Source organism: Sturnira hondurensis, unplaced genomic scaffold (assembly GCF_014824575.4).
Source record: "Sturnira hondurensis isolate 20B ecotype Veracruz unplaced genomic scaffold, ASM1482457v3 Scaffold0008860, whole genome shotgun sequence".
NCBI classification, from domain to species: Eukaryota; Metazoa; Chordata; class Mammalia; order Chiroptera; family Phyllostomidae; genus Sturnira; species Sturnira hondurensis.
The window spans coordinates 4,615,855-4,637,106 of record NW_028081491.1 but is presented as its reverse complement, the minus strand read 5'-3'; positions in this window follow the sequence as shown (position 1 = coordinate 4,637,106).

The following is a 21,252-nucleotide window of genomic DNA, read 5'->3' as shown; positions in this document are numbered from 1 at the left end:
CCTCTGCCTCCAAGGAACCCCTGCACCTGGACTAAACTGAAGGAACCGAGGGGACCTCTTGGCTTCATGGGCAACCAGAGGAGTCTTCCTGAGTGCAGACCTCAGCAAATGGAATACTTGTGTTAACCTAAAAGTAAAAGAGCCTCTCAAAGTCAGAGGCAACAAGTCCCTAATTTAATTTATTTAGATCAATAAATTATTTGTGCCCTGGCTGGTGTGTTTCAGTGGAATGAGAGCCGGCCTGTGAAACAAACGGTCGCCGGTTCAATTCCCAGTCAGGGCACATGCCTGCGTTACAGGCCAGGTCCCAAGTTTGGGGCGAATGAGAGGCAACCACGCACTGATGTTTCTCTCCCTGTCTTTCTCCCTCTCTTCCTGTTTCTCTAAAAATGAATAATTAAAATCTTTTTTAAAAAATAAGGTATTTGTGACAAACTGATTGAGGCAGAAGCCCCAGTAGTATGCCAATTAGGAGAAAAAGGCAAGGGGTATTTATGAGAAAGAAAGAAAAGGAAAACAATGACATCAATAGAAAGGAAGGCATTTCTATTGTTGCAGATAGCATAACATAGTGATGTTAATTGTAAACAATGCTTTTAATTTTCAGCCCAGTAGTCATCAGTTTGGTATTCACAACGTTATCCTTGCAAACAGTTCTTCGGGGCACACTGTTTCTTTAGGCCCAGTTCAATGGTCATTTGCCCTGTTTTCACATTCCAAAGTTTGAGACTTAAGATGTGGAGGGCGGTTCCTCTGCGGCGGCAGCTCCAGCTCCAGCTCCATTTCAAAGTAGCTCCGCTTGTGTTTCTGTTCACAATGTCACACCATTCAGGCAAGGGTCGCTTTCTATGATAAGCAAAAAACACACAAATGAACAAACAAAAATAAAACAATTCTCTTACTGAAAACCTGGATACCTGGATAGGATTCCACTTCAAGAGATTAGGCTAGAAAAACATATCACCTAGAAAAACATATTATGACAGTATGAAACAGTTCTTGGAAAGTGAGATACAACTGCCTAAATGTAAAAAAACAAGAATGGAAGCAGTGGAAGTTGAAGAATACTAAAAAATACACAGCAAAAACATAAATAGTTGGAAAACTTGAATAAAGATTAGATTGAGGGGACCAAAATCTGTGTAATAGGAACTTCAGCAAAAGACCAGAGTAAATAATTTTTAAATAAACATAATACATTTTATTTTATTTTTTATTTATTTTTTTAAAGATTTTATTTATTTATCTTTAGAGGGGAAGGGAAGGAGAGAGAGAGAGAAATATCAATGTATGGTTGCCTCTCATGCGTCCCCTGCTGGGAACTGGCCTGCAACCCAGGCATGTGCCCTGACTGGGAATTGAACCGTGATCATCTGGTTCACAGGCCGTGCTCAATCCACTGAGCTACACCAGCCAGGGCTAAATAAACATAATACATTTTAAATAATAAAATAAAGTGTACAACTAATTAAAGTTAACTGTTTTTAAATTTTGTATTACATTCATTGGGGTGACATTGGTTAATAAGGTTACATAAGTTTCAAGTGTACAATTCTGTAATACATCACCTGTATATGCACTGTGTGTTTACTACCCAAAGTCAAGTCTCCTTCTGTCACCATATCTTAAAATATTTTGAAAAGAAGAAAGATAATTTGCAGTCCAGATCAAAAGTTTACCGAGTATTTTGCAAATCATTGAAAAGCCTCACTTACAGATATGACCCCATGAAGTGTTACAACACTGAGGATTGAGAGAATACACGAGCCCAGGGGGAGGTGGTCTCACCCCTTCACCCACAAAGGAACACCCTCTGGCTGGCACCAGCAGTGTTTAATTCCATATTTTAGGATGCAGCACCTTCAAAGTTCCAAACCAACCTTGGACCAAGGATTTTTTTTAAAGTTTATTTTATTTATTTATTTGTTTATTTGCTTATTTTGAGAGAGAGGGAATGGGAGAGAGAATGAGAGAGACAAACAAGAAACAAACATCCATGGGCCCATGGCTGCCTCTCACACACCCCCAGCTGGGGGCCAGGCCCACAACCCAGGCATGTGCCCTGACTGGGAATCAAGCCAGTGACTTTTTGGTTCAGATACCAGTGCTCAATCCACTGAGCCACACCAGCCAGGGCGAACCTAGGATTTTATATGTCGATTAAATTACCAATGCCCACCGAAGTAGTAACCTGCAACATTGTGGGTGAGTCTCAAAAACAAGATATTGAACAGAAGACCCCAGAGCAAAGAGCATGGGGAGGGGACTGTCAATGAATGTAAACATCACTGGAGGCAGAGAACACTTTGGTGACAGATGTTGTAATAGTGTCTCCCAACAAAGGGAAGATTGGCTGAACAAGGCCGTGACTGGGACTTCCAGGGTACAGGGTGACAGGACACACCATCCCCAAACGGGCCACTTTGGCATTGGGATTATTTTGAGCTGAAGACAAATGAGGAACAGCAGACGCAGGAAGAGCTCTCTGCCCTCCCCATCTTCCAGGAAGGCAGACATCCACTCCCCTTTGTGGAGGAGCCCCTGGCCGCTGTGCCAGGAGAGGAAAACAACCATCCTCACTGCAGGCGGGGTCAGCACCAGGAGGGCTGCATACCAAACGTACCCTCATTTGCATTTAGTGTTCCCTATTTCAACAATTCACTACCCCAAGAAGCTCACACCTCTCTCCTTTGTCTTGTCACTTGATGATTTATTGCCTTTTCTTAGTATTGTATATGAGCCCCCAATTCTAACCACCCCTTTGAGTTACCGCAGATTTCCCCCTCACATACGTACATGTAAATAATATATTCTTTTTCTCTCTCCTGTTAACCTTCCTCTGTCAGTTTAATTCACATGCCTTGGTGTCTGAGCCTAAGAAACTGAAGAAAAAGTGGGGTTTTGCCCCTCCCCCACCAGGGTAAAAGCTGTGTTCTGGGGTTCTAGATCTGCGTGGTAATGAAAAGGACATGAACATGGATCTACATTCATCAGGACATACTTTCAAGGTTTGTGCCCTTTACTGTACAGAGACCATGTAATTTATACCATGAGTGAGGTTGACAGGCCACCCCCTACCCTTTCTGTCCCTGCCATGCTGTGGACACCAGTCAGTTGCTGAGTGGGAGGGACCATGGCTACTACACCTTTCAACGGGCCTCACCTTGGCGGTGTTCCCATTTGGCAGGAAAGATAAACGAGGCACAAATGGAACAAAGCCACTTGTGAGGTGATGAAAACTACTTGCATTGGAGCTGAATTTCCTTTGCTTCCGTGTCTCAATTCTCTCCATGGCACACCCAGCCCCTCTTGTGTTAAGTGCGATTCTGCCAGCTTGTCAAAAGCCAATCACTATCCCTTGAGTATGATGATCAACCTGGAAATGCCATTTATATCATAAAGTTCTGGACAAACATCTGACTTACACTTACTCGGAGCTGTGGGGGCTGCAAAGTTGAGAGAACACAAAGACAAGAGGAAATTTTTTATGGGGGCCACAGAGGCCTCGGGAGCTGCCCGGATGTTCAGTTCCAATGAGAATGCCTCCCTCAGCTCCTCCAATGTGGCAGAGGCCTTGAGGTGCCTGAGAGTTCTCCTGGAACCCTCGTGAATCTGACCTGCAGGCTCCCAAGGCATGTTAATGCCTTAGGGAGCTGGGAACACATCTTCAGATGCCACCTTTTCACTGCGCATGCAAGAGAGAGCACAGAGGGCAGAACTTTCTCCATGGTCATGGCGCTAGTTGGCAGTGGTAGACCCTCTAATACTTCTCATTGTGACACTGCCTAGGAAGCAGTGTGGGGCCAAGAGAGGGTGTGACAGGGACCCAGAGAAAGTAGTGTGGGTGAGGTTGGAGAGAGCAGCCTATGCGCCTGTGGCCAGGTCTCCTCAGGGGCACTTTTCCCCAAAGTGAGGAGAGCAATGTGGACAGAGCTGGGCAGCCCAGCATCCCTGAGTGCTGAACATGCAGCAGAAGGTTGTATGTTCTTCGGTTCCCTAAACCCCCAGGCATTTCTGTGTTTTGTGTTCCCCTTCCAGCGTCTAAGGAATCATAACACAAGACAGTGAGAAGTAAAGATTACACTTTTTTTTTACCTACTGTGTTCATATAGCACCTTTACAATATGATGGCTTGTGAAATCAAGACCCTCAATGGGCTTTATGTCACACTTAGCACGTAAGAGTGGACATCTCTCTCTTTTTTAAGATTTTATTTATTTATCTTTTAGAGGGGAAGGGAAGGAGAGAAGTGTCAGTGTATGGTTGCCTCTCGTGGGTCCCCTGCTGGGAACTGGCCTGCAGCCAAGGCATATGCGCTGGCTGGGAATTGAACCGCGATCGTGTAGTTTGCAGGCCTGCGCTCAATCCACTGAGCCACGCCAGCCAGGGCAAGAGTGGACATCTCAGTTCACTCATTTATGCATCCTAAGTGACCAGAATCACCTTGGATCCTGTTTGCTTTTGGCAACACAAGCCACACAGATTGGAAAACGGGTTTTTCTGTTGCCTAACTGCTCACTGGCTTCCTACACAAAGGTGACTGCGTTACTCTACGGCTTTGGGAAATATTCATTTTCGTAATGCTGATTCTACATTCCCTGCTAAGTTGTACTCTGAGCTCTAAGCAGTACCACTGAAACCCAAGTGAGCCCAGCAAATTCCTGTGACTCAGGGACAAGAGTCAGATGAGGCTGCATCCAGCTGTCTACAGGAGTCAGCTTCCTCTCCAGGAATGAAGGGTGAGATCATCACATGTTGTCAGTGGTGCAGACAATCAGCCTTCCAGACACTCGGACCAAGCATGTGTTTCACCAGAAAACATTTTGGAAGCCAGGGTTTAATCAACAACATTGACTAAATCACAGAATTTTTTCAAAATTTTAAAAATATTTTATTTATTTATCTTCAGAGGGAAAGGAAAGAAGGAGAGAAATATCAATGTATGGTTGCCTCTCGTGGGTCCCCTGCTGGGGACTGGCCTGCAACCCAGGCATGTGCCCTGACCGGGAATCGAATCCTTCAGTTTGCAGGCCCGTGCTCAATCCACTGAGATACACCAGCCAGGGCAAATCACAGATGTTTAAAGACGGGTGAGTTCCAGTGGAAGCTGGTCTAGATTTGTTCTAAAACTTAAAATTTAAGCTTAGCAATGAGAATTCCATTAAATGCCAACATGAGAAACAAAGGAAACCACAAGAAGTAAAAATGCTTAAATAAATAAAACACGTCATGTTTATCTTCAGCAAAATGGTATGTGAAAGATCAAAACAGAAACTAAAAGCCTCTGCAACTGTTCAGCATTCTGCACAAGAAGTTGCTTCTTCAGCTTCCAGAATAGGGTGAGGGCTGGTGTCACTGGCCCCTGTCCCAGGAGAGCAACCACAGGAACGAGACTCTGCATGTGCAACACTCCTTCAGGTCCTCCCTGCCAGGGGACAGCTCTATACACTGTGGCTGCTGAGCTGAGGTGCAGAGCACCAAGATACAATGAGTCCCCTAGTTCTCACAGCACAGGCATTGAGTTTGATCATTTACAGATTGGTCCCAAAGACTCTCAAGTTGCCTTTCCAAGACCCTCACTGGGACAACTTTTATAATAGGTTTTATTTTTAGGAGTAGTTTTAGATTCACAGCAAAATTGAGGGGAGGACTACAGAGATTCCCCATATGCCACCTGCCTCCCCCATTATCAACATCTCCCACCAGAGGGTACCTTTGCTATAAGAATGGACCTACACTGACACACGTCATCATCACCCAGAGTTCATGGTTTACATTAGGTGCTGGACATTTTGTGAGTTTGGACAGATCTATATTGACCCATACCCATCAGTGTAGCATCATACAGAACAGCTTCACTGCCCTAAAAATCCTGGGTGCCAACTATTCATGCCTCCACCGATCTTTTCCCTGTTTCCGTATTTTTTCAAGTATTTTATTGATTATGCTTTTACAGTTGTCCCATTTTTTTTCTCTCCTTTATTTCCCTCTGCCTTGTACCATCCCTGCCACCAGCATTCCCTCACCTTAATTCATGTCCATGGGTCACACATATAAGTTCTTTGGCTTCTCCATTTCCCATACTATTCTTAACCTCCTTCCTGTCTATTTTGTACCTACCATTTATGCTTCTTATTCCCTGTACCTTTCCCCCCTTTTTCCTGCCTCCTCCTCCCCATGGATAACTCTCCATGTGATCTCCATTCCTGTGATTCTCTTCCCGTTCCAATTGTTTGCTTCGTTACTTTTTTTGCTGGGGGTGGGGGTGGGGGGGTTGTTTGTTTGTTTTAGGCTCAGTTGTTGATAGTTGTGAGTTTGTTGTCATATATTGTTCATATTTTTTATTAGTTTTTTCTTAGATAAGTCCCCTTAACCTTTCATACAATGTGAGCTTGGTGACGATGATCTCCTTTAACTTGACCTTATGTGAGAAGCACTTTGTCTGCCCTCCCATTCTAAACGATGGCTTTTCTGGATAGAGTTATCTTGGTTGTAGGTCCTTGCCTTTCGTGACTTCAAATACTTCTTTCCAGCCCCTTCTTGCCTGTAAGGTTTCTTTTGAGAAATCAGTTGATCATCTCATGGGAACTCCTTCGCAGGTAACTGTCTCCTTTTCTCTTGCTACTTTTAAGATTCTCTCCTTATCTTTAATCTTGCATAATGTAATTATAATGTCTCTTGGTGTGTGCTCCTTTGGATCCAACTTCTTTGGGACTCTCTGAGCTTCCTGGGCTTCCTGGAAGTCAATTTCCTTTGCCTGATTAGGGAAATGCTCCTTCATTATTTGTTCAAATAAGTTTTCAATTTCTTGCTTTTCCTGTTCTCCTTCTGGCACCCCTATGATCCAGATGTTGGAACATATAAAGACGTCCCGGAGGTTCCTAGGCCTCTCCTCGGTTTTTTTGAATTCTTGTTTCTTCATTCTGTTCTGGTTGAATGTTTATTTCTTCCTTCTGTCCCAAATCATTGATTTGAGTCCCAGTTTCCTTTCCTTCACTGTTGGTTCCCTGTTCATTTTCCTTTACTTCACTTTGCATAGCCTTCACTTCTTCCTCTATTTTGTGACCATACTCAAGCACTGCTGTGAGCATCCTGATTACCAGTGTTTTGAACTCTGCATCTGATAAGTTGACTAACTCTTTGTGGCTTAGTTCTATTTTTGGAGCTTTGATCTATTGTGTCATTTGGGCCATATTTTTTGTCTCTGTGTTCCTGCTACATAGTAAGGGGTGGAGCTTCAGGCATTCACCAGGGAAGGGCAAACCATGTTACTATGTTGTGGCACTGTATGGGGAAGGCATCAGACATGGAACAATGCCACTTGTTTGGCTCTCTCACCACTTTTAGGCACTTCCACCACTACCCACAAGCAAATTGGGTCTTCTTGGTGCTGATTCCCAGGTGGGTGGTTTGGGGTATGTTCTAGGACTCTGTGAGTCTCTCCAACAAACTCCCCTGTGAGGCAGGGAGTTTCTCCTGCCTCAGGTCCCACAGGTTTTTACAGTCAGAGGTTTTGAGGCTTTATTTCCCTGTGCTGGAACCCTGGGTGGCACAGCCTGTCTCGCTCTCCAGTTGTTCCTCGAATTTTATCCACACACAAATGTGGGACCAACTGGCCTGCCAGCAGCTGCTTCACCCACCCCTGTCCTCCAGCAGCTGCCACTTTGTTGCTAGTCCTCTCTGTCCCGGCTGCCTGTCTCCACCCCTCCTACCGGTCTAGATGAATGTTTCGTCTTTAGCTTCTTGGTTGTCAGATTTCTGTACAGTTTGATTTTCTGGCAGCTTTTGTTGCTCTTTTTTTTTTTTTTTTGGTTGTGCAAGGAGGCAAGATGTATCTACCTACACCTCCATCTTTCCCGGAAGTGCCGCAATGTCCAATAGCGTTGTTTTTTCCAGAATATCACAAAGCTGGAATCATATAGCATGTTGACTTTTCAGTTTTGCTTCTTTCACTTAGTAAGTGATAGGTGCATTGTTTTGGTGGGTTTTTTGAGACCATACTCTTATTTCCTGATTAATAGCAGGAATGGCTACATAATTTGTGTGGCTCAGTGCAAGATGAAAATGTGGGGCCCTTTGTTCATAATTACTAAGAATTTCAAAATAGCATAGTAAATCAAGTAAAGCAAGTAAAGCACATGCTCATGGCATGATTGGGGTCTTTCTTTTTCAGATTCCCACAGCTGAGAATAAACTCTTCCATAAGGAGAAGGGTTTATTACTTTTCTACTCACATTGCTGCCCAGGCTCCAACATCCTCAGTTCTTCCATGCTACACAGTTCTAAGAACAAGAGGGACAAGCCAGGGTGTTCAGTTGCTTTTCTCAAGCTCTTCAAACGAAGTGTGGGCATCAAGAGAGGCTCATCAGAATGGAATCCACCACATACAGAGGATCCAGAGGCACATGAAAAGATGCTCAATATCTCTATCTATCAGAGAGATGCAAATTAAAACCACAATGAGATACCACTTTACACCAGTGAGAATGGCTATCATAAACAAAGCAGTAAACAGAAAATGTTGGAGAGGGTGTGGGGAAAAGGGGACTCTGGTCCACTGTTGGTGGGATTGCAGACTGGTACAACCACTATGGAAAACAGTATGGAATTTTCTCAGAAAACTAAAATTGGACCTGCCTTTTGACCCAGCAATTCCAATGCTAGGATTGTATCCTAAGAACCCTAAAACACCAATCCCAAAGAGCCTATGCACCCCAGTGTTCATAGCAGCACAATTTACAATAGCCAAGAGTTGAAAGCAACCTAGGTGCCTGTCAGTAAATGAATGGACCAAAAAACGATCGTACATATACACAATGGAATTCTATGCAGCAGAAAGAAAGAAGGATGTCCTACCTTTTGCAACAGCATGGATGGAACTGGAAAGCATTATGCTGAGTGAAATAAGCCAGGTGTTGAAGGACAAATACCATATGATCTCACCTTTAACATGAAGCTAAACAACAAAACAAACAAGANTCAGTGCAAGATGAAAATGTGGGGCCCTTTGTTCATAATTACTAAGAATTTCAAAATAGCATAGTAAATCAAGTAAAGCAAGTAAAGCACATGCTCATGGCATGATTGGGGTCTTTCTTTTTCAGATTCCCACAGCTGAGAATAAACTCTTCCATAAGGAGAAGAGTTTATTACTTTTCTACTCACATTGCTGCCACAGGCTCCAACATCCTCAGTTCTTCCATGCTACACAGTTCTAAGAACAGGAGGGACATGCCAGGGTGTTCAGTTGCTTTTCTCAAGCTCTTCAAATGAAGTGTGGGCATCAAGAGTGGCTCATCAGAACAGAGTCTACCAGGTGGTGCTGGCTCTACAGTGCAAAGTCCCCCTCAGGGCCCATTCACTAGTGATGGACCATTTTTACTGGTAAAAGAAATGCAGGTATTCCCATGTAATGATGGAATCTTGAATGATCTGGTGGATCACTATGCAGGCTTATTTCCTGGTAGCATGAAATGAATTTAGAGACACTGCAGCTGAATGAGCTTGTGATCAGCCAGTTTCCTGCTTATGAAAAGAAGATTCCAGAATGTAGGAGAGTAAGGGCCCAGGAGGGCACGTGGCTGCGCGAATATAAATTGCTCCATTGAGGAATGTACTTTTGTTGTGAACTTTCCCTTATTATTGTAAATTAAACAGTGGGCATCAGTCTTGTCTCTGAAATACTGGTACTCAGAATTCTTGCAACAGCACGGAAAACGGAGGTAGACGTTTTCATCTCAACAGTGCTGGCCAAAACTGGAGGGTCAGACAGGGGCAAGTAAGGGCTATGGAGAGAATGGGAAGACTGGACAAACCACACTTAGGTGGCTCTTCATGTCACTACAAAGTGAATCGGTCAGCTCAGGCTGTAAAACCAACTTCACTGACTAGGCAGCTTAAACAATAAACATTTGTTCTCTCATAGTCTATTGGTCAGAAGTCCAAGACCAAAGTATCAGCAGTGTTGGTTTCTTCTGTGGCTTCTCTCTCCTTGGATTGTGGATGGACATTCTCTCCCCATGTCCTTACATAGTCTTCTCTCTGTGAGCATCTGTGTCCTAAGTGTGTTGTCTTATAAGGACACCAATCTGTTAATCAATTGATCAATCATGTGCTGAAAGACAGAGAAATTTGAGAGTTGAAGGCTCTAGTTAGAACATGGACAGAGGCCTGAAAACCACCCTTTGGAATTAGAGAATGTCTGGGTAACAGGATGGTGGACTCTGTTACCTGGTCTTGGTACAGTGGCCTTATGTAGTATATGTAGTCCTGTGTGGCTCAGTGGTGCAGTCTTTAAGATCTCCTGTGCTGGATGCTCCAGACATGTAGTTTGTGTGAGTTGTTTGTGCCATCTTGTTGTGGTTGTGCTTTGATTGCTGCTGGTACATTGGTGAGATGTATTGACCCTCATGCTAACTGGTTGTGAGGACTGACTGAGTATAGTAGATATGTTTTTCAGGAGATAATCCCATTCAGGGGAATTTGCTTTTGTAGGGCTCTGGTGCCTGTAGAGTCTGCCATTTGGGTGCAACATTTGTGGAGGTATTTGTTGGTATCTGGTGCCTGAAGCTTTCCCTCAGTTGTGCACAACCCAGTTGCGCTCTGGGACCTTCCAAGTGCAGCCACCCACCACCTGGCCACTGCATAGGATCACTCAGCCTGATCTACAAAACAATCTGCACATGGATGCTACTTTTGCTGAGCTTGGAGTGTCCTGGAAGAGGTCAAGATGAAAACTAAGTCTGGCTACTGCTACAGTAAGGTCTGAGGCCTTTTATCAAGAAGTGCAGGGCATGACAAAGCCAGATGTTGCTTGTTTGGTATTTGTGAGTCTTTGACAGATTTTGAGAAAGTTTATAGCATGAGGCAAGACAGGCCATTTATATGAAAAATGCACAGGAAGCAACTTGGGTGGTTCCTCAAGTTAAGCAGGGCACCATCTAAGGTATTCACCAGGGCTTGAGGAACAGTGTGACCAGTTAATTGGAGACTGAGATATGCCCCCACCTGTATCTTCAAGGTGAGGGCTCAGCAGAAGAACAATGGCTTCTGCCAGGACTTCTGTCTGGGAGAAATCTGCCCTTCCAGTCCTTACCCCAAAGCCAGAAAATTCAGTTCCTCCCCACCCCCTGGTGCCTGTTGATCTTCTGCCTTAGTGCTGGAGCTCAGAGCAAATAAGTCCCTGCACAAGCCTTTTAAGAGAACCACCTGGACCTCCAGCAGCCCTGTGTTCACTCAGCTACAGTCCTGGCTGAATTTCATAGACAGAAGTTATGGAGACTTCTCTTCCTGGCACTGGAAGCCTGGGTTGGGGTGCCTGTTGTTGAGATGGGACTTCTCACTCCTCAGGAGAGACTTCCACAGACAAGATATCTTTTCCAATTTTTAAATACTACACATAGGTGTTGGACCAGCTTGTTTGGTAGCTCTGCCCTTCCTACCAGTCTCAGTGTAGCTTCTTCTGTATATCCTTAGTTATAGGACTTTTGATCAGATAGATTTCAGGCAGTTCTGAATTATGGTTGTTGTGTAGTTTAGTTGTAATTTTGATGTCCACTATATACAAATTATATAGTGCTGTATGCCAATTATATTTCAGTAAACTGGGGAAAATTCTTAATGGAAAGGTTTTCATTCATGTTATGTTAATGTAGTAGGGACTGTCGACTTAACTAATTATTAAACAATGTTTTCATGGGAGTGGTGTGAGATTCCCAGCAACAACACCTAGTGGCAATTGTGGATATTATAGCAGGCATTCCTCTACTATGAAAACCTAACAGTCTTTGAAGTACCTGGTGTTCCTCATCTCAGAAGGATGCAGTTCTGTGACACAGGTTCATCTTTGTATCACACCTGGATTTTTACAAATGAATTTTCTTTTTATTTTCTAAAATGTTAAGTTACACCATAAGCAAGGGAATCAATTTGGGAGAGTAAAAAATTTAAAATACATGGAGTTTAGTAAAATGTTGGCATCACATTTGGGTATCCCTTGATTTTTGAAAGTTCATGTTAACCCACTTTGCTTTTATGAAAGTCATACATTAGTACTTGGTCTCATTAAGCATAAGAAACTCTAAGAAGAGTATCACCTTTATGAAAAAAGGAGAAAAGTCAAAACAGTGTTCAGTGTCTATTTTGCAGGAGCTGTTACAGAGGCACTGGTACCACAAACTATGAGGGTGGACCCACAAGCTCCTTCCTGGGAGCCACACTCAGCACCTCAGCATCAAGCTCCAAAGCTCAGAACTGTGTCTGTGACATTTGCATTTTATCTTGATTTATTTTGTGCATCCATTAGCAAGATATTGCCTAAGGTGTTTGCTTCTTCACTTTATGCCATTTCAGCTTACAAAAGTTTCATAGGAATGCTGTACTTTCAGATAACGGGGGAAATCTATATTTCTCTTGGCACACATGATGCAAATGTACCAGTTCAATGGGGATAGATGGGTTTAAAATGCAGGCAAGGGAGAGCAATGACACTCAAAGGATTTTCTTGGCGGGCATATGAAGTCCAAATGATGTTTCCTGTGCTGGCCCTGCACAGCAGGCCAGGGGTGCTGGCAGGCTGAGGCCAAGGGCACTGTAAGATCCCTGTCTTTCATCAGATTCTCTTTATCACTTTCTTTTTTTTTTTTTTTGAAATTTTATTTTTTATTTTTTTCCTCTCCAATTTTTTTATTTAATTATTTTTTCAAGTACAGTTTTCTGTCTATTACTCCCATCCCATCCCACCCCCAATGCTCCCCCCTCCCTCCTATTTCTACCCTTCTCAGTTGTTGTCCATGTATCCTTTATATAGGTTCCTCTAAATCCCTCCCTTATTTCCCCTGAAATTCCCTCCCCTCTCCCCTCTGGTCAATGTCAGCCTGTTCTCTATTTCAGTGTCTTTGGTTATTTTTTGCTTGCTGGTTTGTTTTGTTGTTTAGCTTCCTGTTAAAAGTCAGATCATATGGTATTTGTCCTTCAACACCTGGCTTATTTCACTCAGCATAATGCTTTCCATCCATGATGGAAAGCATTACGCTTTCACTCTTTTCCATCCATGATGTTGCAAAAGGTAAGAGCTCCTTCTTTCTTTCTGCAGCATAAAATTCCATTGTGTGTATATGTACCATAGTTTTTTGATCCATTCATTTACTGACGGGCACCTATGTTGCTTCCAACTCTTGGCTATTGTAAATTGTGCTGCTATGAACATTGGGGTGCATAGGTTCTTTGGGATTGGTGTTTTAGGGTTCTTAGGATACAATCCCAGCAGTGGAATTGCTGGGTCAAAAGGCAAGTCCAATTTTAGTTTTCTGAGAAAATTCCATACTGTTTTCCATAATGGTTGTACCAGTCTGCAATCCCACCAACAGTGGACCAGAGTCCCCTTTCCTCCACACCCTCTCCAACATTTGTTGTTTATTGCTTTGTTTATGATAGCCATTCTCACCGGTGTAAAGTGGTATCTCATTGTAGTTTTAATTTGCATCTCTCTGATAGCTAGTGATATTGAGCATCTTTTCATGTGTCTCTGGATCCTCTGTATGTCCTCCTTGCAGAAGTGTCTGTTCAAGTCCTTTCCCCATTTTTTAATTGGGTTAGTTGTCTTCTTAGAGTGAAGTCGTGTGAGTTCTTTGTATATTTTGGAGATTAAACCTTTGTCTGAGGTATCATTGGCAAATATGTTTTCCCATACAGTTGGTTGTCTTTTTATTTTAATGCTGTTTTCTTTAGCTGCGCAGAAGCTTTTTATTTTGATGAGATCCCATTTGTTTATTCTTTCCTTTATAGTCCTTGCTCTAGGGGACATATCAGTAAAAATGTTGCTGCGTGAAATATCTGAGATTTTCCTGCCAATGTTCTCCTCTAGGACTTTAATGGTGTCATGGCTTATATTTAAGTCTTTTATCCACCTTGAATTTATTTTGGTGTATGATGTAAGTTGGTGCTCGAGTTTCATTTTTTTGCATGTAGCTGTCCAGTTCTCCCAACACCATTTGTTGAAGAGGCTATCTTTACCCCATTTTATGTTACTGCCCCCTTTGTCGAATATTAATTGACTGTAGAGAGTTGGGTTTATTTCTGGGTTCTCTATTCTGTTCCATTGGTCTATGTGCCTGTTTTTATGCCAGTACCAGGCTGTTTTGATTACAGTGGCCTTGTAATACAGTTTGGTATCAGGTATTGTGATCCCTCCTACTTTGTTCTTCTTTCTCAACATTGCAGCTGCTATTCAGGGTCTTTTATGGTTCCATATAAATTTTTGAAGTGTTTGTTCTATGTCTGTGAAATATGCCATTGGTACTTTAATAGGTATTGCATTGAATATGTAAATTGCTTTGGGTAGTATGGACATTTTGATGATGTTAATTCTTCCAATCCATGAACACGGTATACGTCTCCATTTGTTTGTGTCTTCCTTGATTTCTTTCTTCAGTGTTGTGTAGTTTTCTGCATACAGGTCTTTAACCTCCTTGGTTAGGTTTATTCCCAGATATTTTATTTTTGTTTTTGCTATATCGAATGGGATTTTTTTCTTGATTTCTGCTTCTGCCGACTCATTGTTAGTATACAGAAATGCCTTTGACTTCTGGATATTGACTTTGTATCCCGCTGTTTTGCCAAATTCATTTCTTAGTTCAAGCAGTTTTTTGGTAGAGTCTCTAGGATTTTCCATGTACACTATCATGTCATCGGCAAACAATGACAGCCTTTTTCCTCCTTTCCGATTTGGATGCCATTTATTTCCTTTTGCTTGTCTGATCACTGTGGCTAAAACTTTCAGTACTATGTTGAATAGAAGTGGTGAAAGTGAACAACCTTGTCTTGGTCCTGTTCTTAGTGAAAAAGCTTTTAGGGTTTTCCCACTGAGTATGATGTTGGCTGTAGGTCTCTCATATATGGCCTTTATTATGTTGAGGAATGCTCACTCTATTCCCACTTTGCTGAGTGTTTTTCTCATAGATGGGTGCTGTACCTTATCAAATGCTTTTTCTGCACCTATTGATATGACCATGTGGTTTTTGTCTTTGTTTTTGTTTATGTGGTGTATTACATTTACTGATTTGCGGATATTGAACCATCCTTGCACCCTTCGGATGAATCCCACTTGGTTGTGGTGTATGATCTTTTTGATGTATTGTTGGATGTGATTTGCAAATATTTTGTTGAGGATTTTAGCATCTATGTTCATCAGCGATATTGGCCTAAAGTTTTCTTTCTTTGTTGTGTCTCTATCTGGTTTTGGAATTAGGGTGATGCTCGCTTCATAAAAAGAGTTTGGGAGTTTCCCATTATTTTGGATTTTTTGGAATAGTCTGTGAAGAATGGGGGTTAGCCCTTCCTTAAATGCTTTGTAGAATTCTCCTGTGAAACCATCTGGTCCGGGGCTTTTGTGTGACGGGAGTTTTTTGATTACTGCTTCAATTTCATTTGCTATTATTGGTCTGTTCAGGCTTTCTACTTCTTCTTCATTGCGTTTTGGAAGATTATATTTTTCTAGAAATTTGTCCATTTCACCTAGGTTTTCCAGCTTCTTTGCATACAGTTCTTCATAGTAATTTCTAACATTCCCTTCTATTTCTGTGGTATCAGTTGTAATCTCTCCTCTTTCATTTCTGATTGTGTTTATTTGTGTCCTCTCTCTTCTTTTCTTAATGAGCCTACTTAAAGGCTTGTCTATTTTGTTTATCTTTTCAAAAAACCAGCTCCTAGATTCATTGATCCTTAGAATTGTGCTTTTAGTCTCTATGTCATTTAATTCTGCTCTGATCTTGGTTATTTCCTTCCTTCTGCTTGCTCTGGACTGTCCTTGTTGTTGTTCTTTGAGTTATTGCAGGCATCAGGTTAGGTTGTTTGTTTGAAATGTTTCTATTTTCTTTAGGTAAGCCTGTATTGCTATGCACTTCCCTCTCAGGACTGCCTTGTCTGTGTCCCATAAGTTTTGAGTTGTTGTGAGTTCATTTTCATTTGTTTCTGGAAACTTTTTGATTTCTTCCCTGATTTCAATCTTGACCCATTCGTTGTTTAATAGCATACCATCCAGTCTCCATGATTTTGGGTGTTTTGGTTTCTTTCCTGTGGGGTTGGTTTCTAATTTCAGTCCCTTGTGGTCAGAGAAAATGCTTGGTATGATTTCAATTTTCTTGAATTTGTTGAGGCTTATTTTGTGTCCTATCATGTGGTGTACCTTTGAAAATGTTCCTTGTACATTTGAAAAGAGTACAATGAGTATTTAGTACAAAGAGTAAATGAGTATTTAGCTTCTTTGGCATGAAGGGTTATATATATCAGTCAAGTCCATTTTATCTAGGGTGTTTAGTGCAGCTATATCTTTGCTGATATATTGTTTGGATGATATGTCCATTTTTGACAGTGGGGTGTTAAAATCCCCTACTATAATTGTGTTGCTGTCAATATCTTTCTTGAGGTCCTCCAGGATTTTGTTTATATATTTGGGTGCTCCTATGTTGGGTGCATATACATTTATGATGTTAATGTCTTCTTGGTGGATTCTTCCCTTGCGTATTATGAAGTGACCTTCTGGGTCTCTCTTTATGGCCCTGTTTTTGAAGTCCAGTTTGTCTGATATTAGAATTGGTACCCCGGCTTTTTTTTTCTTGACTATTGGCTTGGAAAATTTGTTTCCATCCTTTCACTTTTATTCTGTGATGGTCTTTTGTCCTGAGGTGGGTCTCCTGTAGGCAGCATATGTGTGGGTCATGCTTTCTTATCCATTCAGCTATTCTATGTCTTTTGATTGGAGCATTTAAACCATGTATATTTAAGGTTATTATTGATAGGTACTTATTCATTGCCATTTTTGTACCACAGTTCCTCTCTGTCACTCTCTTTTCCTTCCTTTCCTTAAACCAGCCCTTTTAGTATTTCTTGTAGAGCTGGTTTGGTGGAGGCATATTCTTTTAGACTTCTTTTGTCTTGGAAGCTCTTTATTTGGCCTTCTATCTTGATTGAGAGCCTTGCTGGGTAAAGTAGCCTTGGTTGTAGGCCTCCGGTTCTTATTACTTGAAATATTTCTTGCCATTCTCTTCTTGCTTGGAGTGTTTCCATTGAGAAGTCAGTAGCTAACATTCTTGGGGCTCCCTTCTATGTTACTTCCTTTTTCTCCCTTGCTGTCTTTAAGGTTCTCTCTTTGTCTTGGAATTTTGCCATTTTAATGATGATATGTCTTGAAGTGGGCCTCTTTGGGTTTCTCTTGAATGGGACTCTCTGTGATTCCTGGATTCATGTAACTTGTTATCTCATCAAATTAGGAAAATTTCCCATCATTACTCTTTCAAATAGGTTTTCTATCCCCTTCTCTTCTTCTTCTCCTTCTGGTATTCCTATTAGTCAGATATTATGATGTTTCATATTATCTTGCATTTCTCTTAGTCCATCTTCATTCTTTTTGAGTCTCTTTTCCCTTTCTTGCTCTTTCTGGGAGATTCTTTCTACTATGTCCTCCAACTCGATGATCCGATCTTCTGCCTCATCAATCCTGCTTTTCATTCCTTCTACTGTGTTCTTCAGTTCAGAAATTGTATTCTTCATTTCCTCTTGGCCTTTGCTGATAGTTTCTATTTCCTTTTTCATGTTGATATAGTTTGCAGAGAGCTCATTGTATCTCCCCTCTAGTTTCTGGTAGCTCATTGTGAGCTCTTTGAATTTCCTGATAAGTAGTACTTTGAATTCAAAATCTTATAGCTGACTTGCCTCTCTTTCATCTGACATTATTTCTGAGACTTCCACCTTTTCTTTCATTTGGGCATTGTTTCTTTGTCTTCCCATTGCTTATGAGACTCTTCTTGTTACCCTCAGCTTCTTAAATTGATCTGTTCTGACTCCGTAGGTTTATGGTGTGAACTTCTGTGGTAGAATTCCTGTGAAATTCAGTGGTGCAGTCTCCTGTAGGTATCTTGATGTTCTCTGCTTCCACCTACTCCTTTCTTTGTGTGTGTGTGATCAGCTGGAGGGGGAGGCAAAATGGTTTATGACAGCAGGAGAGTACTTTATGATATTTACAGTCACAGCTGGCAGAGAAGAGATAGAAGATCTTTAGGCTCTATATAGTGTTAACTGTAATCTTCAACCCAATTTGCCACCTCTAGGAAAGGATAGACCAAAGATAAGTCTCTTGTTGGGGAGGGAAGGCTTGTGAGTTGTATCTAGAAAGCAGTGAGGTTGCGGGTGGTCAGATTTTGAGGTAAGGTGAGAGTAAAGAATAGTAAATAGACGTAGCGTGTGAGCAAGTAGAGTTAATCACTACAGTAATAGAATTCAGGAACCTGTAAAGTGGGCTAAGACTGGAGAGATGTGTTGTGAAGTATTTACAGTGCTATAGAAAGCAACAAACAAACAAACACACAAAAAAAGGGCAAGAGAAGTGAGGAAAAAGCAATAAGTTTGGGGTGAAATGAAGAAGGACTAAAACAGGAAAAAAGAAAGGAGAGGAACAGAGTACTGAAAGATACAGCAACAATAAAATTAAAAAATATATACGATTACTGAAAAAAGTTTAAAAATGAAAGTAAAAAAAAACAAAAACTAAAACGAAAAACAAAACAACAAAATAACTCCTTCCTTGGTGGTTTCAAACTGTCCAATCCCATTTTTCTGGTTTGGGCGGGACCCCTCTGTGGGCTGGGTTGTAGGCCCAAGCACACACCCGCCCACCAGCCAGGCTACCAGACTGGGGTGAGGGCGCCCACCCACCTGGCAGTCTGCCTTGGTCCCACGGGATCTGGTACTGGTCCTTCCCAGTCCTGTGGCTGGGTGAGAAGCAAGTCAAGCTGCCTTCACAGGAGAACACCTCAGTCCACTTTCCAGTAAAAACTTCTCCAGAAAGCGTGCCTCTCAGCCCAGCCCAATCTCCAACCTGACTGGCTAGAACAATGCTCCTCTCAAATTTCCTGGGCTGGCAGGCTGGTGAGCTGGCGACCACAGAGATCGCAACTGAACATGGCCCCCTGTCCTTGCCACCCTCCCTGCACACCTAGGCACACAGGTCTCTGCCACCCAGCCCTGCCTAGATGGTGAGGGAGGGAGCCAGCTCTTCCAAGGACCCCGCAGCCAGCCCAATGCTCCACTGGATGCTGGGCTCCCTATGAGTCCTCCATGGCACTGGCCACAGACGGAAGCCTCTACACCCCTAACACAGCGGCAGTGGTGGCTCCGAGGCGTTTTGGGCTGGCGAGGGCACTGCCACTGCCGCTTTTGTCTTTGCTCACAGTTACTGGGCTCCCGCTGAGTCCTCTGTGGCAGATGCCCCGACGCTGGCCATAGACAGAAGCCTCTGGGCCCTGGAAGCTGCAGCAGCAGCAGCTCCGAGGTCTTTACGCGCCATCCAATGGCTGCTGGTCCTGTGGCTGCTGCTTTTGACTTTACTCTGAGGTGCCTGTCTCCCAAGGGCAGCCGGCCCTGCCGCTACCGCTTTTGTCTTTACTCACAGGTGCCGGGGTCCCAATGAGTCCTCTGTGTCAGACGCCCCTGTCCCTGGGCACAGGCGGAAGCCTCTGGGCCCCAACCACTGAGGCAGCCAAGGCTCCAAGGTCTTTATGCGCAGGCCAATGGCTGCCGTCCCGCCGCCGCCACCACCGCTGCCGCTGCCCTTGACTTTTCTCAGGTTTGCCGGGCTCCCAATGAGTTCTCCGTGGCAGACGCCCCTGTTGCTGGGCACAGACGGAAGGAAGCCTCTTGGCTGGGACTGCTGCGGCAGCCGGGGCTCCGAGGTCTTTACACGCCAGCTAATGGCTGCCGCAGATCTGCCCGCCTCCATCCTTACTCGAGTCCCTGAGACCCCAAGGACCTCTACCTGTCTGGTTCGTCACTATCTCTGGTCTCTTATTTTCATAAATGCTGGGGAATTGTTTTTTGGTGAATTGATTGTGCTGTTCTTCTGTAAATCTGCCAGGATTTTTTCCCTGGTGTAGGAGAACTGGAGTCGCTCCGTCCTACTCCACCGCCATTTTCCCCGTCCCTCCTGTCCAGGCAGGATCTCCAAGTAATTCAAAGTCATATGGCACCTTCCACTGGCAAGAGTTCTTTGTACCAAGTTCCAGTCAAAGTCTCTCCTGCTTTCCAGGCCACTCGGCCAAAGGGAGCGCCCCAAAGCCATGTGGGCCTCTTCTACCAAAACTGCAGGGGTCCACACTCCACCAAAAGCATGTGTCTTTCTTCTTCACCTGGCCGCAGGGATCTGCATTCTGGCAAAGCTGCATGGTTTTCCCTTTTCACCTGGGCAAGAGGAAGTCTTAACTCTTTTGAAACTGTGTGGCTCTCTCTCCTTCTTTACCACTTTCTAATAAGGAGAGGCCTGATTTTTCTTCCTGGTCCTATCTCTGCAAAGTTGTCTTTTCTTATCATTTTAGTGCCAGGGTAGGAAAACAGAACTGCCAAATTAAGCAAGCCCAGCCAGGGGTGAAGAGGTATTGAGGCAGCTTCTCCTGTTACTTGTTGGTGGATTCGCCTCCTGATCATGCATGATATGACACCAAAGTACAGAGAAAAGATCGATGGCAGCAGTCCCAAGTCTCTTCACTGGCAGTTTTTGGTTTTGAAAGTGTAAATTTAAAATATAGACCTAATTTCCATCCATGACTGTGAGTCATCTTGCTTGTATCCACAAGGCACAAAGAACCAAACAAGCAAAATAGTGATTAAAATGGAAAGAGATTCAGGCAGATCATTAGTTACATGTGCTATCTGATTTTCTTTTGCAACTTTCAGGACTCTCTCCTGGTCTTTAAGCCTTGTCATGATAATTATAATGTGTTTCAGTATAGGCCTCTTTGGGTTCAACTTGTTAGGGACTGTCTGTGCTTACTGGACTTGTATGTCTTTTTCCTTCACCAGATTGAGAAAGGTTTTGGTCGTTCTTTCTTTTTTTTTTTTTTAAGATTTTATTTATTTATTTATCTTTAGAGGGGAAAGGAGAGGGGGAGAGAAACATCGATGTATGGTTGCCTTTGGTGTGTCCCCTGCTGGGAGTTGGCCTGCAGGGAACCGGCCTGCAGCCCAGGCATGTACCCTGACTGGGAACTGGTTGTTATTTCTTCAAATAGATTCTCAATCCCTTGCTTGCTCTCTTCTCCTTTCCACAGTATTCCCATAATGCTGATGTTGTTATGCTTCATGTTGCCCAAAATGTTTCTTAAGCTCACCTCATTTTTTTAAATTCATTTTTCTTTTTTCTGCTCAGACTAGGTATTTTTTTCAACTTTGTCTTCTAAATCACTGATTTGATCCTCTGCTTCATCT